Source organism: Macaca nemestrina, chromosome 2, assembly GCF_043159975.1.
Source record: "Macaca nemestrina isolate mMacNem1 chromosome 2, mMacNem.hap1, whole genome shotgun sequence".
Classification (NCBI taxonomy): domain Eukaryota; kingdom Metazoa; phylum Chordata; class Mammalia; order Primates; family Cercopithecidae; genus Macaca; species Macaca nemestrina.
In genome coordinates this window covers 93,246,973-93,263,338 of record NC_092126.1, presented here as the reverse complement: position 1 = coordinate 93,263,338, position 16,366 = coordinate 93,246,973, and the positions used below count along the sequence as shown (strand labels likewise).

The 16,366-nt window shown below is 39.3% G+C and overlaps 1 long non-coding RNA gene and 1 pseudogene across 1 annotated transcript in view; one reads left to right on the top strand and one right to left on the bottom strand.

Moving 5' to 3' along the window:
* LOC105480079 (uncharacterized) overlaps positions 1 to 16,366 on the top strand; it is a 363,272-nt gene that overhangs the window by 295,924 nt on the left and 50,982 nt on the right. The gene's annotated exons all lie outside the window — the stretch shown is intronic.
* Positions 10,269 to 12,251, bottom strand: LOC105489959 (ralA-binding protein 1 pseudogene; annotated as a pseudogene).

Genomic DNA, 16,366 nt, shown 5'->3' with positions numbered 1-16,366 from the left:
GTATTTTGAAGCCAATTTACATATGTTTTTCATGTCTCCAGTGTTTGTATAAGCCCCTGAAAAGCTCACAGGCCCTGGGCTTTGTGCCTATATTGTGAAAAAGAACAAATGGTCATTTTCAGCACTTGGCAACTGGGTTTGCACTGGAGCATGGCATAGGAGAATAGACCCATTCCTTCTCCTGTACATGGAAATCCCAGGCATTCTTGCCGAGGCTTTTGAGAGATGTTTAAATTCTACAAATATATTAACATTTTACCAGATGCAAGATCCTGTTCTGGTTGTTTGTAGAAGCCCTTACCTTCAAGGGCTTTACATTTAGCAGCCAGTAATTATTTTTGCCTGAATCAACTTTTTACATATATTACGAAAGTAGAAATGTTATTTTCTAACTCCATAGTTTCCTCTATATTTGTTTGCTGGCATTCTATTGTAAGGAACAGCTTTTCCTTCTCTCTATAGATCTACTTGTCATCATCTATCTATTGATATATATAATCTGTGTGTATATAAATGCATAAAATAAGTATGTAGTCATGGATTCTTAAATTACTCAATGAGTTATTGTCTGTTTATTTTGATGCTTATATTGTCCCAGATGTAACCAGGGGTGCCTCTTTAAGGTGGCTGCTGGGTACCTTTGTCTTGTCCCCATATGAGTACTTTTTGATTTTCCAAGGAGCTCTAGATCTTTTTGTTGTAGTAGTTAGAAATAGATTTAGGTGCTAGTAGTGCTCCTAGTTAACGGTCTTTATTGTTTCCTTTAAATAAAGAAAGCTGGGACACACACACACAAATTTATATTGAGATTTCCCATTATATCCCAAACTTCACAGAATTATTCATTTACTGTCTATATTCCCTTTGTTTTATCCTTCTACAGTGAAACACTTGGTTCTTAAGAATATCAGTATGTTTACTTAGTTACTTAGTTCTACAATATGCAAAAAATTCTCAGAAGTACTATACCTCTAAAAAATCAAATTTATTAAGAAGAGTTCAATAGTTGTGTCCATTTTTATTTTCTTTAGATTAAGAATAAATAGTGAAACTACTATTCATGAAAGTTACTCAGATTAATTGCATTTTGTTTGTTGAATCCTCATGCAGGCTCACTACCAAATTTTGAGGTCTCAATAAATCTAAATCTTTTTAAGCTTAAATGTCACATACTAATGCTGCCTTCCCAAATTCTCCATGTTAGGTTAGGTCCATCTGTTAGATGGTCTCATAGCATCCATTGCTTTTCCATACAGAACTTTTCCTTTTCTTTTTTAAAATTTTATAATTTTTTATTTTCTATTTTTTATTATGCTTTAAGTTCTTGGATACATGTACAGAACATGCAGGTTTGTTATATAAGTATACATGTGCCTTGGTGGTTTGCTGCACCCATCAACCCATCATGTAGGTTCTAAGCCCCCCATGCATTAGGTATTTATCCTAATGCTATCCCTCCCCTTACCCCCCACCCTCTAGCAGGCCCTGGTGTGTGATGTTCCCCTTCCTGTGTCTGTGTGTTCTCATTGTTCAGTTCCCACTTATGAGCGAGAACATGCGGTGGTTTTCTGTTCCTGTGTTAGCTTGTTGAGAATGATGGTTTCTAGCTTCATCCATGTCCTTGCAAAGGACATAAACTCATTTTTTTTAATGGCTATATAGTATTCTGTGGTGTATATGTGCCACATTTTCTTTATCCAGTCTATAATTGATGGGCATTTGTGTTGGTTCCGAATCTTTGCTATTGTAAATAATGCTGAAATAAACATGCATGTTCATGTGTCTTTTTAGTAGAATGATATATAATCCTTGAAATTAAGGCAGAAATAAGTAAGTTATTTGAAACCAGTAAGAACAAAGACACAATGTACCAGAATCTCTGGGACACAGCTAAAGCAGTGTTTAGAGGGAAATTTATAGCCCTAAATATATAGCCCACATCAGAAAGTGGGAAAGATCTAAAATCAACACCCTAACATCACAATTAAAAGAATTTTTCCTTTTCAATCTTCATCAGAGTTTGCTGTTTCCCCCAGTACACAGTAGTTGCTAAAGGGCAGAGATTAATGTCTGCCTTGTCCCCCTCTTTTTGCCCTCTGAACACATAAGAAGATATTAAAATTTTTGTTGAATAAATGAATTGTTTCTAATAGTTGATACAGGAACTTAGAAAAAAAGAAAAATTATAAGAGTTCATTTCTTACCTTTATTGCTGCTCTAACTATTCCACCCTTTTCCTTTCCTCTTCTGCAGGCAAAAGATATTGTTTTAAATTTAGTTGAAAAGTATTTTTTAAGAAACATTTATTAAGCATCTACTGTGCATTTCCTGGGCACTGAAATACAGACAGAGATCATTCAGAGGATTAAAATCTGGTGCAAACATGTGTTGTCTAGGGACATAAGGAATCTTTTGAGATTGCTTAAGGCCCCAGAAGGATTTAGGCAGATGTGTTTCTACATTTGTCTGCTTAAAGGGTCATGCTTTTGTTTGACTGATGATCAGTACATTTTCATTTTCATTTTTAAAGATAGTTCTGTCAAATTTGCTCTCTCTTCAGTGGCTAAGTTTAAAAATAAAACTTCTCACTTGAGTAGCCTATGAATTAGGTTCTGTGTAGAAGTGCAAAAACCCATTACTGAGAGTGGTACAGTGTAAATAAATGTAAATATTTTTCTTAAGGTGGGTCTTGAGCTATGTGACATCTAATTTGTACCTTCGAAATGAAAACCATGTAGCCAATGATTGAATTAATTTTTTTCATTATGTCTTACAAAAAAGTGAAGAGAAAACAAAGCAGTTTGAACAATGGTGAGAAACTCTTCAAAAGGAATTTAGATGAAGTAGGAAAAAAATTGATACATCATGATTTCTGTTACATGCTTTTCTTTTCTCTGTTGCTGCTAGACTCCAGGAACACTGCAGCATCTTTCTTTATGCCCTAAATCAGATCATTGCTTATTTCTGTTGAATTCTCAATATGTAGTTGAATAAAACTATGTTTGTAAGTCTCATTTTCTTCATCACTAAAATGATGGTGCATTTTCAATATATTTGTTGAAGATTTAAAATTGTGTACAACAATGTTCTTACACTGTGCCTGATGCACACTGAGTATAAGTAATTTATAGTCATTATATGGATTCTTTATCTGCTGTCTGTGCACAGACAATTATTGAGTATCTATTATGTGTTTTATGAACCAGGTGAGATTAATTAATGATTAGATACAGTCTCTGTCCCATATTAGGGCATGGCAGAGGCAGAATAAGAAAGGACAAACCTGAAATTACTCTTAGCAGTGAGGTAGAAAGAAGGCCATCCACAGCTGTTGAGGAGACAGCAGAACATGGCACCACAGTTCTAGCAAAGTCCTCTGGAGAATGCAGTGTATAAGGGATTCGATGTGGCTAAAACTTGGGATACAAAAGAGAGGGCAGAGCCTACAAACTCCAGGAATGGGTGCTATTTTTAGAGTGAAGCCTGTAATTCAAGCCAGTCAGATCTTTCCACAGTCACAAAAGTCAGCAGTCATTGTACTAGGCCTCAAGACAAGACTCAGGTCCCTGGTAGAGATGGGCATGAAAAATGCAGGCCTTGGTCCTACACAGCCTGAGATCCTCAACCCGTTCATTAAGAGAGTTTCAGTAAACAGGAAACAGAAGAGCTAGTTAGCAGAACTGGAATATAGAGAAGGGACTAAATCCTGAGAATTAAGTAGAAGATTTTCTTCAAGGATGAACCAAGACTACAGTTAAAGAAGTGATAAGTATGATTGGATGATGACATAATACAAAGAATTGGGTTATAAAGACCCACATGAATCTGAGATTTTGCCTAGGAACAAGCTTTATTCATGATTTCAGGGATACAAATTATCATGAGACATAGTGAAGCAGGAGAAATCTGGAATAGTCAGTGAACCTTACTATGTTCTTTTCTTGCTGCATCAGGATGTGCTTAGGGCCCAGATTAATATATAAGATCTCTAATGAGTTATGCAATTAATAAATTTATGGAAGAACAGCTGTTTGGGCCATGAAACATCTCCACTTTATACTCAGTAACATACTTTATATGACATTTTCCAGGATTTCATGTCTATAAATCCATAGATTCCAGGTATGCTTACCTTAAATAATCTTATAACAGGTATAACCTGCTATAGATGAGGACTCTGCTGCTAGGAAGTACCAATTATTTTGTCTGCTGGGAGGTATTATCCTTAGCTTATTTACATGGCTGTTTGACGGGGTCAGCTTTTTTTCTTTTACCCCTGGAGGTGTCTTGTACATTGGAGAGAATGACTTGACCATCTTCTGTTTTAACTGTTTACTTCCCAGATAGCAAGCCCCAAAGGGTTGGCACTGAGTCAAATTCCCTCCTTCCTGAAATTTGGATTAATTTTGGAACTTAAGAACTGGCAAGTGGAAGGAATACAGAACTGGGGAGATCTCAAGGGACGCATATGCTTGTCCTATACTCAATTAGTGATTAAGCATACTTTGTATCATTAAGGTTTAAAAGAGATAGACATATGATAGATAATAGATAAAAAATGCCTTGAGTATATGGAAAAATGGAGGTCAAGTTAGTTTGTGTAACCAGAGCAGGTTTTGTAGCCTTTTTTATTTTCCTTCTCTTTAAATTTTGCCCTTTCTCGCAGCCTATGATGTAATGAGAGTGGTGTCTGCAGTCCACAAATGGGTGAAGTTTTACCCATAAAATCAAGGCTCACCCACCCAAAGTCCAAAATAGAAGTATGAAAGGTAAAAGAGGAATTAACTGTAAGAGAGGATATTAACGGGTAGGTGGTTTTTGGGTCTTGAACAATCTTGACTTGATTTATCATTGATATATAGCTCATTGTCAAGCCTGGAGACTTTTCCTAGTAACGTCTCACACCAGCTGAAGATAATTTTTGGAATGATCATGGCTCCTCAGTCATGGTTTCTCTTGAACTATAAGACACTCAAACTAAAGTAATCAAATTAATTTCCTTCTATGTTTATAATTGAGATTTCCTTCTTGTCCTTTCTTTGCCTGTAATTAACAACTGAATAAGAACTGGAGATCCTGCAGTTCACCTTAATGAAAAAGGTGCAGAAAGGGAGGAAATCTAGGCAAGAAAAAATTGATTATGTCATTAACTGACAATTATGCTATGAGCCTGCCTGGCTTTGCATCTTCCAGCATGATGGGCTTTGGTATCCTGTGCCAAAATACTGAACAGAACTTTTAAAAATAGGCCATCAGATATTTAGAGCTGATGATATTAAGGCTGAGGAAGTGTTCATGGGAGGATTATACAGCTTCTCTGAGTCTTCTGGTAAATAATGTGAACAATGAATCATCCATTACTTTGCAACACTTTGTCTACTGTTGCCTTAAAGTATTAGTTAAATCCATGTTATTGTTTTCTACATTTCTTTGATTGTATTTGTCTTGCCAAATGAATTTTAAGTTTCTAGAGTACACAAGTAGTATAGGTGCTCAATACATGTTTCTTGATTTAATTTGAAGATCTAAGGGACCTTGGGAAAAGACTTGAAAAATTAGTCTCTATGATATGCCATCTCTACTAAGGCACCTTTAAGAGTCTGTAAAGACAGGTCAAATACAATTGTAAAAGATAATTTAAATTTCCTATTGGTGGGTATTCATTATTTCCAGTTTCATTTTATGAGATTTTATAATAGTGCAAAAATAACACTAGGCTTAAACAGAAAGAAAGATAAAGAACATTATATGTCATTGAAAGAGAATTAAACTGTAATAAAATAAAAGTTCTTGAGTACGGTTTGAAATAGATTTTAAGAGAATGGTTAAAAAATTTGCTGATCTTTTAATAGGTTTTAATTTTTTATTCCTAATCTACTGTTGTAAATAGTACCAGGAAAATCTTAGGTACCTCCCCATATTACTAATACTACCTATATGAGTCAAGTTTCAGTTTGACAAATAGATATGAATAAGTACATCCAATGGGTCTCATAGTGAATGAATCTCAGAAGTTTGTCCAGAGGCTTCCGCTAGCTTCCTGCATCTGCTCGTGCTGCCACTAGAGACTACTGCCTTCTTCCATTTCACCTTCCAAATAAGCCATAGTGCTTCTCATCATCAGAATTTTACTCAGATGGTTCAGGATTCTGGGAAACACAGTTCTGACTTTTCTGACTTCTTACTGTGATGTAGAGGCAATGTGGAGAGGTGCTGGCAACAATGCGCAGTAGACCACAGATTACCTTGCACACTATCTGTTCATCATTCAAATGTTTTTGAAAGTAGTTTTAATACACAATTTTATGTAAGTATCTGTTCACCTCAAAGATACAATAAACATCCTCTTCAGATCGAAAACAGGCACTTTTAGATATAGATTCAAAGATATAGATTCAAAATGACTTTGTCTCACAGTTGGGAGTAGCACTCTGGGGAAATATAGTACTTTTTTTTCCTTTCTATATCAGAGCCAGTGCTGACACTATGGAACACCTTCAGAGAGCACTCTTTGCTTTTTGCTTCATGCTCTGAGAGTTTCATGAACTGTGGTGAACTATGTTTTATTATGTTTTGTTGTGACAAACAAGACTGCAAGACCACAATGGAAGGGCCAACTTTTTTACCTTTTCTTTGTTAGGAAAAAGTTTAAGAACGAGAGATATAAATAGGCACTTACTTCAATTAGCAATGCCATTGTTGAGTCAAGGATGTTTAGAAAACAAAATTTATGGTTCATTTGTGAACTTCTTTTAACAGCGTACTTATTATCATGGATATAATTATTTTTGACTTTTAGAACTCTTAATATGCCAGGAAAAGTGTAATTTGTGTGTAATTTAAAAAATGATGCTCTGTATCAGGTATTAATATATTCACTTTATAGATAACAAAAATTGAGGTTAACGTCACAGACAATAAGCGATATATCCTGGAAAAGAACCTACAGGGCTCCTGCTTTTAACCAATTGCATGAGCATTTATAGTTAAGAGGAAACATACAGAAAGCTAGTCTAAACTGCATTTTTTATTTCAGTAAACTAAAAGCTAAAGAGCCAAAGTATCGTGCCTTTGGTTATACTGCTAACAGGAGAGTTGTAGGTATGACCCAGGTACAATAGCCAGGCTAGGATAAGCCAGGCTGCAGTAACAAACAGCCTGACATCTTAGTGGCTTTAATACAACAAAGGTTTGTTTCTTTCTTTTATAAAGTCTAGTAGGGGTCAGGCAGTCCTACCCTATGGAACATGGTATTTATTCTCCACCTGCTTTAAAATGCCTCAGATGGAAGTGATGCATTAGATTCCACTGGAGAGAATTAATTAAATTATCTTGGCTGGTCACAGTGGCTCACACCTGTAATCCCAGCACTTTGGGAGGCTGAGGTGAGTGGACCACCTGAGGTCAGGAGTTCAAGATCAGCCTGGCCAACATGATGAAACCCTGTCTCTACGAAAATTAGTGGGCGTGGTGGCGCACACCTGTAACCCCAGCTACTTGGGAGGCTGAGGTGTGAGAATCTCTTGAACCTGGGAGGTGGAGGTTGCTGTGAGCTGAGACTGTACTATTGCACTCCAGCCTGGGTGACAGAGTGAGGCTCCATCTCAAAAAAAAAAAAAAAATTCTTAACCTAACTATCAGGACAACAGGGAAAGTGTGGTCTTCCTACAGATGTGAACACACAACATCGTCCCTGCCATAGCAGGAGTCCTGATACCCAGTCCCATGCTTGCATCATGACACTAGTCTTCTCCTCCCTGTAGACGCTCTTCAGCTTTGACATTGGTTTGATAGTCAAGGTGTATTGTATATTTATATCTATAAAACTGCTCATTCTGGGTTTCTTCTTACTTTAAAAATATTAATTGGCTGCTTATAATGGGGGTGATTTTTTTTTTACACATTTCCACTTGACACAAGTAAAACATATGCAACATTCAACCTAATAAGTTAATTTATTCAAAATAGATGGGGGAGTCATCAGGCCTCAGAAACAGCTGAGGTTTCAAATTTATTTTTTTCTAGTTTTACAATGCAAATGGGCATGTACATATTTCATATCCCCACTTTCTCTTGAAAAATGTCACTTTGTAGCTCTGGCTACACAATCTTAGATGAAATATCTCTGAAAATATGTCATTGTAACACAGATGAGAATTTAACCAAGAATTGATATTCCCTATGTTACTCTTCAGAGAAAAACTACAACAAAAGCTGAACAATATATTTAGTATATGAAGTATAATGAATAGAAGACACATCATAATGCAAATAACTCAAGTATATATTGCATAATAACTAAAAATAAAGGAGAAGATGTTGGCTATGCTCTACACTGATACCCAAGGATCATAAAATATGGTTGGACAGTTAAATATTATGAAACAATGGAGGCATCAAAGGGCTTAACTCAGCAGGCTTGTGGTATTCCAACCCTTCATATTTTAAATAAAACACTGCCCCTCAACTGGTTAATGGAAGATAAACTCTGAGGCTTTAGACTGTCTTGCCTGATAAGAGTGTCTTTATGTACAGGAGGCCTTGAACCACACCAGAGAGTTTATGTTAACAATGAGATTTGTGGTGAATATCTGTATTTTTTTCTTTTTCTTTTCCCCACTTGGCTGTTGAATGTATTTGCTTGATCAATAATGGTCCTGGAAAAAGTTAGTTAACCAATGCTGAGACATTTGTAATGAAATACTAATTTTAAAAATCCATGACACTTTGATAGAAATTAGAGTTTATACAAACAAAAAAGGCACCTTCGATATTGCCAGCAGCTATAAAGTGAATGTACTGAGACAGACAGGACAGAAAGAAGGCATTTGCGCATTTATATCTGATACCCAACCATATTTTCAGTCACCAGAATATCTTCTTTCCAGATTAAAAAAAATAGTATGCTGATTTCTATAACAAAGCTTTTATTCGTACAAAAATCAAGCAATGGCCAATGAGTCACAGCAGTACAATAGGTAGAGGTTTAAAAACTGCATCAAACAGGCGCTGAAAATAAATACTAGCTAAGAGGAGGAGGAGAGAGCTTTCCTGTGGGGTTTGTTTTTTCCCCCTTGAGTGCATGTGGGGTTTGTCTTCCAAGCCACGAGCCTGTCCTGTCTTGTGGTGCTATTCACTCAACAGAGTGTGACTGCAGCACGTTGCCTCCAGGGTCCGGCCTCTCAGAAGCCTGAGAGCATCCATCTCATCAGATGGACCAGAAACAAGAAAGTGGGGTGGGGTGAATCACAGCTATCACTCAAAGGAAAGGAATATTTTTCTATTGCTCAATCTTGTCAATTGGGAGTGCACCAGCAGATTCATTGAGACAATATGGATAATTTCAAACTTTTGTTTAAAAGCATGTATGTGGCTTATTCAGGAAAGGAGACGTGTACATTCTAGCCCGAGCAAGCAATCAGAGTCATTCTGTTTTTAAGGAAGGTCAGTCGTTTAAAAAGTTTCTAGTTTGAGCAACATCTTCTGTGAATCCTCTGTGGATGCACCAGGCCAAGGTGACTACCTTTGACCAACCCAGTGAGAAGGCCTTTGCTGGTCCCTGCAGTGAGGAACCGGTGGGAATGGGCGGCCTCTTCCCCACCAGCCTGTGTTGCTGGGGGCGGGTGGGCAGGCTCCACAGGCAGCCTCTGTCTGTGGCCAGACTAGGCCGTCCCGGTGACTCGGGCTTACTGACTGTGGTTCAGAACTGCAGAAGGAGAGAGTCAGGAGGGCAGGCCAGGGAACACACACCAGGCACCGCTCTGGCCAGTCAGAGAACAGGAGGCAGTTCCCCCACAGGAATTTGCACCAAGAAGGTGTGGAAGGCACAAGCAAGTGTGAAGGTACCAGAGATCCCAGAGGGCGCAGCTCGCATCGGCCACAGCAGGTGCAGTGCTGATCTGGTGCGGTTCCCCCCTTGAATGAGAAAGAGATCCTGATTCTGCTGTGATAAAGATTTCTGATTTAAAAAGAAACCACTCAAGGGTTAAAACAATTATTTTAAATTAACAAAGAAAATTAATCTCCAAATAAACTGACACTATCTGGAAAACTCATCTGTCCCTAAAGTCCACAACGCTTCCACTGCTTCGTCCTGTTATGGAACCTGAGCCTGATGCGAAGGAGTCAGACGTGTGACAGAGGAAGAGTCTGAGAAGAGAAGACACCTTTACAGAATGTATGGCAAGAAAGCCAGCCTGGCCCCCGGGTTACAGTAAGATGCACAGGTCCTTTCAGTTTCGCAGACTCCAGACAGCCACGCAGGCTGCTCAGATGGACGTCTCCCTCCTGTCCCTGCTGGGTGATGGCTTCACCAGCTCCTTGCCTGCCTTTGGCTGCCGTTTAGCCTCTTTTGGCCAGAGGACACCATCTCTGGGCAGCTGGACAGCACCCCGCGCCACTCAGGCTCCTGGTCCTCCTGGTCCTCCTGCACCTGCTGCTCAGCCTTGGGTCCCTGCATCTGGAGCAGCTGGAGCTGCACGTGCAGCTCCATGATGACCTCGCACTCCTCTTGAATTGCTTGATTCAAATGATTGTTCTTTGTTTCCAGCTCTTTGTTCTGTCTCTGTAAATATTCCAGAATAATCTGCAGCTCCTCCTCATCCTCACTCTATCTCTGGCTCTCGGAGGAGTACTCCTCAGTCTCACTTCAGCCGTGCTGCTGGCGACTCTGAATTTCAGCAATCTCGACTCCGAGGCGTCCCTCAGATGTCTCTTCTTTTTCTGAGGAAATCTGCCTGCCTAGAAACTGCTCCATGGTCAGGAGCTCCTCCTGTTCAGTCAGAATCTCATTCTCCCAAGCAAGGAGAATATTTATAAATTCTTAATTTTCATTCATCTCTTCTTTGGAAACACCCTCTTTTCAAAGACTGGCTATCTCTTGTGCAATCTTGGTTTCACACTCCTGTCTTTAAATTTCTCTCAGTTTTCTTTTGAGAGCTGTCAAAATTCTTTGGACTTTCCATAATCTTTCTTCTTTAGATAAATCCTTTTTCCCACCCTGCAGATATTGATATAAACAATTCAAAAGAAAACCCTGTCTCCTCATCTCCTCCTTGATGCCTGCCTGGGTCTCTGGCAGCATGGGCATTGTGGCCATGTTAGACCATCGCAGAGGTTTTGTCACTTGCTTTAGTACAGCATTTCCAAAGAGTTCTTGCACATGTGTGAAAAACACATGTGGGACTCCATTGCTGATCTGCACAGTTGGGCTGAGCACTATAGAAATGTTCTGTATATTCATTTTTGTTTCCAGTTCATTTGTGATGACATGGTCCATGTGCACAATGAGCCAAGAAATCAGAAGATAGTTACATTCTGGCAGTTATTTGAATAAATGCTGGTATTCATGAACTTTCTCAGTCTCTGTGGTCCTCCTATAAGCTTCTTCAAATCTCAGCATAAGCTCTTTAGTAAAGCAAGTTCTCTGGAAGTTCTCACAAATACTGCTTCAGCAAACTGGCTACAGTATTAGGCTCATATTCTTCCAAGCTGGTAGACTCCTCCTGGTCATAGGCTGCTTTTAGCTTATCCACCTTTGACTTAATTCCTGATACTCTGTAGATACCTTCGCATTTCATGCCATACATCTCTAAGCAATCTATACATTCACGGAAAACGACCAGCAGCCAAATGCCATCATACATCATGGTCCTCTCAATTGCATCAGCCAAAGGAATTCCAAAAATGGGTTTGAGATTTGGAACATCAATCGGAGGCACCTCTGGCTCCTGAATTGGCTTTTTCTTTTTCTTCTTTTCCTTCCACTGTTTAGCAACATCAGCTCCTGTCAAGTCTTTTGACTTCTTCTCTTTATGTTTTTCTTCTTTGTGCTTTTCTTCTTTATGCTTTTCTTCTTTGGGTTTCTCTTTTCCTTTAAAATCCTCCTCTTTCTTTTTAGAAAAGCTGGGCTTCTTGAAAATGTGGATTCCCTTGGGCCTCTTCATTTTGGAAGGACTTTCTGCCTCATCTCCAGAGCTATCTTCCTGAAAGGCTGCATAGCCTTCCGTCCTCTTTTCCTTTTTCTTAAATTTTCCTTTTTTTCCCCCATGGTCTTTCTCATCATCAGGCACTATATCAGGAGGCTCATGGAGGATGTCATGGGGAGGTGAGGGCTGGCCAGTGCAGTACAATCCAGGAAACTTAGTAGGACTGATCTCTTCAGAGCTGGGGGTCTGGGTAAATCTGCTGCCATGCTTCATCCTGTGGTGTTCACTGGGGCTGCTGGTGGGGGGCAGGAAGCACTCGGTCATGCTGATGCCCTGATAGGAAGGGACAAGGTCTTCTCTGTTACCTATCTATCACACTCTGCCTGCTGCACTTCATACCTCCATGACTGACCACACCAAAAAAATCTCTTTGATACTGTGATGATGAATACTGAGTGTCAACTTGATCGGACTGAAGGACACAAAGTATTTATCCTGGTTGTGTCTGTGAGGGTGTTGTCTAAGGAACTTAACATTTGAGTCAGTGCCCTGGGAAAGGCAGACCCACCTTTAATCTGGGTGGGCACAATCTAATTAGCTGCCAGCGAGGCTAGAATATAAGCAGGCAGAGGCTGGGCACAGTGGCTTACGCCTGTAATCCCAGCACTTTGGGAGGTGGAGGCAGGCACTCATGAGGCCAGGAGATCAAGACCATCCTGGCCAATATGATGAAAGCCCGTGTCTACTAAAAATACAAAAATTAGCCAGGCATGGCGGTACACTCCTGTAGTCCCAGCTACTCGGGAGGCTGAGGCCAGAGAATTGCTTGAACCCGGGAGGCGGAGGTTGCAGTGAGCCGAGATCACGCCACTGCAGACCATGGTCCAGCTTGGGCAACAGAGCGAGACTCTCCATTTCAAAAAAAAAAAAAAAAAAGAAGAAAAAGAAAAAGAATATAAGCAGGCAGAAAAATATGAGAAGAAATACTGGCCTAGCCTCCCACCCTACGTCTTTCTCCCATGCTGGATGCTTCCTGCCCTCGAACACTGGACTCCAAGTTCTTCAGTTTTGGAACTCAGACTGGCTCTCCTTGCTCCTCAGCCTATATATGTATATATATATATACACATACATATATATATATATGTATATGTGTGTGTGTGTGTGTGTGTGTGTATATCTCCCATTAGTTCTGTCCCTCTAGAGAACCCTAATACAGATACTAAGTCTCTAGTGAGCTTCTCTGTTTGGCAATACATTGCACAGATGGTCATACATTGTTGCTGGGAGAATTAAGTACTGTCTATACTACACCACTGTTAAAGAATATACTCTCATACCTGGTTTCTTCTGGACTCTGCCCTATGTGTCTTTTACTTTTGCTGATTTGTATCTGTATCGTTTCACTTCAGTAAACCACAACCATGAATATAACAGTTTTCTGGGTTCTGTGAGTTCTTCCAGCAAATCATGAAAGCTGAGGGTAGTCTTGATAGACCCAAAAATGTAGGGTGAATAAAATTTCATCAACTGAAAAAACTTTCCAATCCAATTATGAGATATTGTCATAATATTTCAAATATTTGCTTAATGTTTAAAAAACTTTAAAAACTTCAAGTTTAAAAAACTTTCCGATATTTGTACTATTTGCTATAGAAATTCAGAAGAGGTAAAAGTCACTTTAAGTTATAGGGGTCAAGAAGGGTTTTATGGAAGAATCTGGACATTGAGCTGGTTTTCAAAAGGCACAGGAGAGGAGAAAAGACAGAGCAGGGTGAGAAAAATGTCCTCCAGGGTCAGAGGGCAGTAAATAGAACACTTTGGGTGAAGTGTGAATTTGAGGAAGGAAAGTACAAAGCTAAGATTGGCAATGGAGGCTGCAGCCAAATTATAGAGGGTTTTGATGTTGCTGTTGTTTACCATAAAATTAAAACCCAAACCTTCAGTAAATTTAAGCTAATTAAATTTCAGAATGTTTCTGTTTGGGGATGACCCCCTATAGAGGGTTTCCATATGTTCCTAAATTCTAATCAAAAAGTGAGTCTACTGCCAGAAAACGTCACTGTAATAATAACCTTGTGGGGTTCCACACATATCCCCTTTCGGTGATGTCCACATCAAATTTACACAATTTATAACTGCAAAATTGAGTTGTCTTCAGCCAGAAATTGAATGTTCCACCTGTCATCTGAAAATCCAGCTGTGTTCTTTTGGATCATTGTAACATCACAGTAATAAAGGTTTTGCAATCAGAATTTAGCTCACAATTTTGGTAACGATTCATCATGTAAAACTGTCTCCAGCTCAGCCTCCCTGTGGTTTCACTGGTCCTAAAACCCCCAAAACTGCTGTTGTCTTGAAGACATGTAGCCCTAAATACATACTGTTATCGTCAGGAGTCGGGGAAGATGAGGTTGCAGTGGATGGAATTTATAAAGAGAAGGTGTCAGGTTTATCCAAAGGTGTCAATTATAGAGGGGCATGAAACTTTGTATGGGTGTTCAATAGTTATAACCATGGGTAAACCACCATACATCATTTTCACAACAGAATATTATACAAACCAGCCCACTTCCTTTCCCCCCAGCCCTATAAAGACAACGTTTTAAGAATGGCATGTATTGTTTTGTTTTAAGGGTGTATCTTCCATCAGGAGTGGAAAATAAAGGCACTCTGTATTTGTTGGTTCTTTAGTTTGGTTCAATGCAAAATTCAGGCCTTTGGCCATATTAGTGTACACACTAATTTTCTCACATACTCTATGTGTATGTAAGAGTACTCTAGAGTATATGAGCATATTCTCATATACTCTATTTCACATTTAAAAAATCATCTGTACTCAAATTATATAAATACTTTATCCAGTTTCTACTTAATATCTGGTAGGCATGAGCTTTTAGTATGACTGAAATTGAGCCTCTTATTCCCCTTTCTCCAAAATCGTATACTTTCCATATGTCCCTTATCTCAATGTCACCAATATCCACCCAGACTTCTAAGTCAGACATGAAATCATCGTGACATTTCCCACTCCTTCATTCTTTACATCCAATTAATCACCAAGTCCCAGCTAATTTACTGCCTGAAAACTTCACCTTCCTGTTCACTTTTTTCTGTCCTACCCATATTCCTTAGTTCCTCACATAAGTTACTGAAATAACCTCTTTACTGGTTTCTCTGTTTCTCATCTTCTACCCTCTGATGATTTTCTTTTTGAAAATGCATCATAAAATGTTGTACCAAATGTTGTACATGATGGTTGAGGAAGATTTTTTCTGCCATCTTCCCACTCATCCTTGTCTAGCTCAATCTTGGAAAAGTCCTGTAGTTGGAAGGAAGAAAAACTTTAACAGGAACATTTTGTGAGAGGTGAGGGACCTCTGATATTGACATGTTATGTTAGAGATATCTGGGTGGAAATACTGAGTAGGTGGTGATTCATGAATGTAATTTAAGGCTGGCAGCATATATTTGGAATTCTTTAGAATATTAGTGGTATCAAAACCCATGAGTTGGATGAGGTCACAAGGAAAAAATAGAAAGAAAAAAAAGGAGAGGTTCAAAGACAGACTGGGGGCCTTCCGATGTTTAGAGGATGGGAAGATGAACAAAAACAACAGAGAAGACTGAGAAGGAGCTTTCAGAGAGATGGAGAAAAACCCAGGCTAGAATCGTGTCCTGGAAGCCAAGTGAGGAGAGCACCAAGGCGGCTGACTGATGGCTTCTATGACATAGTGGTGAAGGGGAAGTAGGATTAGGATGGAAAACTAACCACTATACTTAACAACATGAAGGTCATTGGTGACCTTTCCATTTCTGTAAAGTGGTGGGCACAAAAACCAGGTTTGATCAGGCTGTAAAGACAAGCAGAGAGTAGTTGAGGGTAGAGAATATAGGCAAGGAGAGGAGTTTTGCTCTACAAGAAAAAGAAGGCCAGGTGCAGTGGCTCACGCCTGTAATCCCAGCACTTTGAGAGACTGAGGTGGGTGGCTCATCTAAGGTTAGGATTTCGAGACCAGCCTGACCAATATGGTGAAACCCCATCTCCAGTAAAATTACAAAAATTAGCCAGGCGTGGTGGCACACACCTATAGTCCCAGCTACTAGGGAGGCTGAGGCAGGAGAATCACTTGAACCTGGGAGGTGGAGGCTGCAGTGACCCAAGATCGTGCCACTGCACTCCAGGCTGGGTGACAGAGTGAGACTCTGTCTCAAAAAAAGAAAGAGAGAGAGAGAGAGAGAGAGAGAGAGAGAGAGAGAGAGAGAGAGAAAGAGAGAAAGGGAGAAAGGGAGAAAGGGAGAAAGGGAGAGAGAAAGAGAGAAAGAGAGAAAGAGAGAAAGAGAGAAAGAGAGAAAGAGAGAAAGAGAGAAAGAGAGAAAGAGAGAAAGAAAGAAAGAAAGAAAGAAAGAAAGAAAGAAAGAAAGAAAGAAAGAAAGAA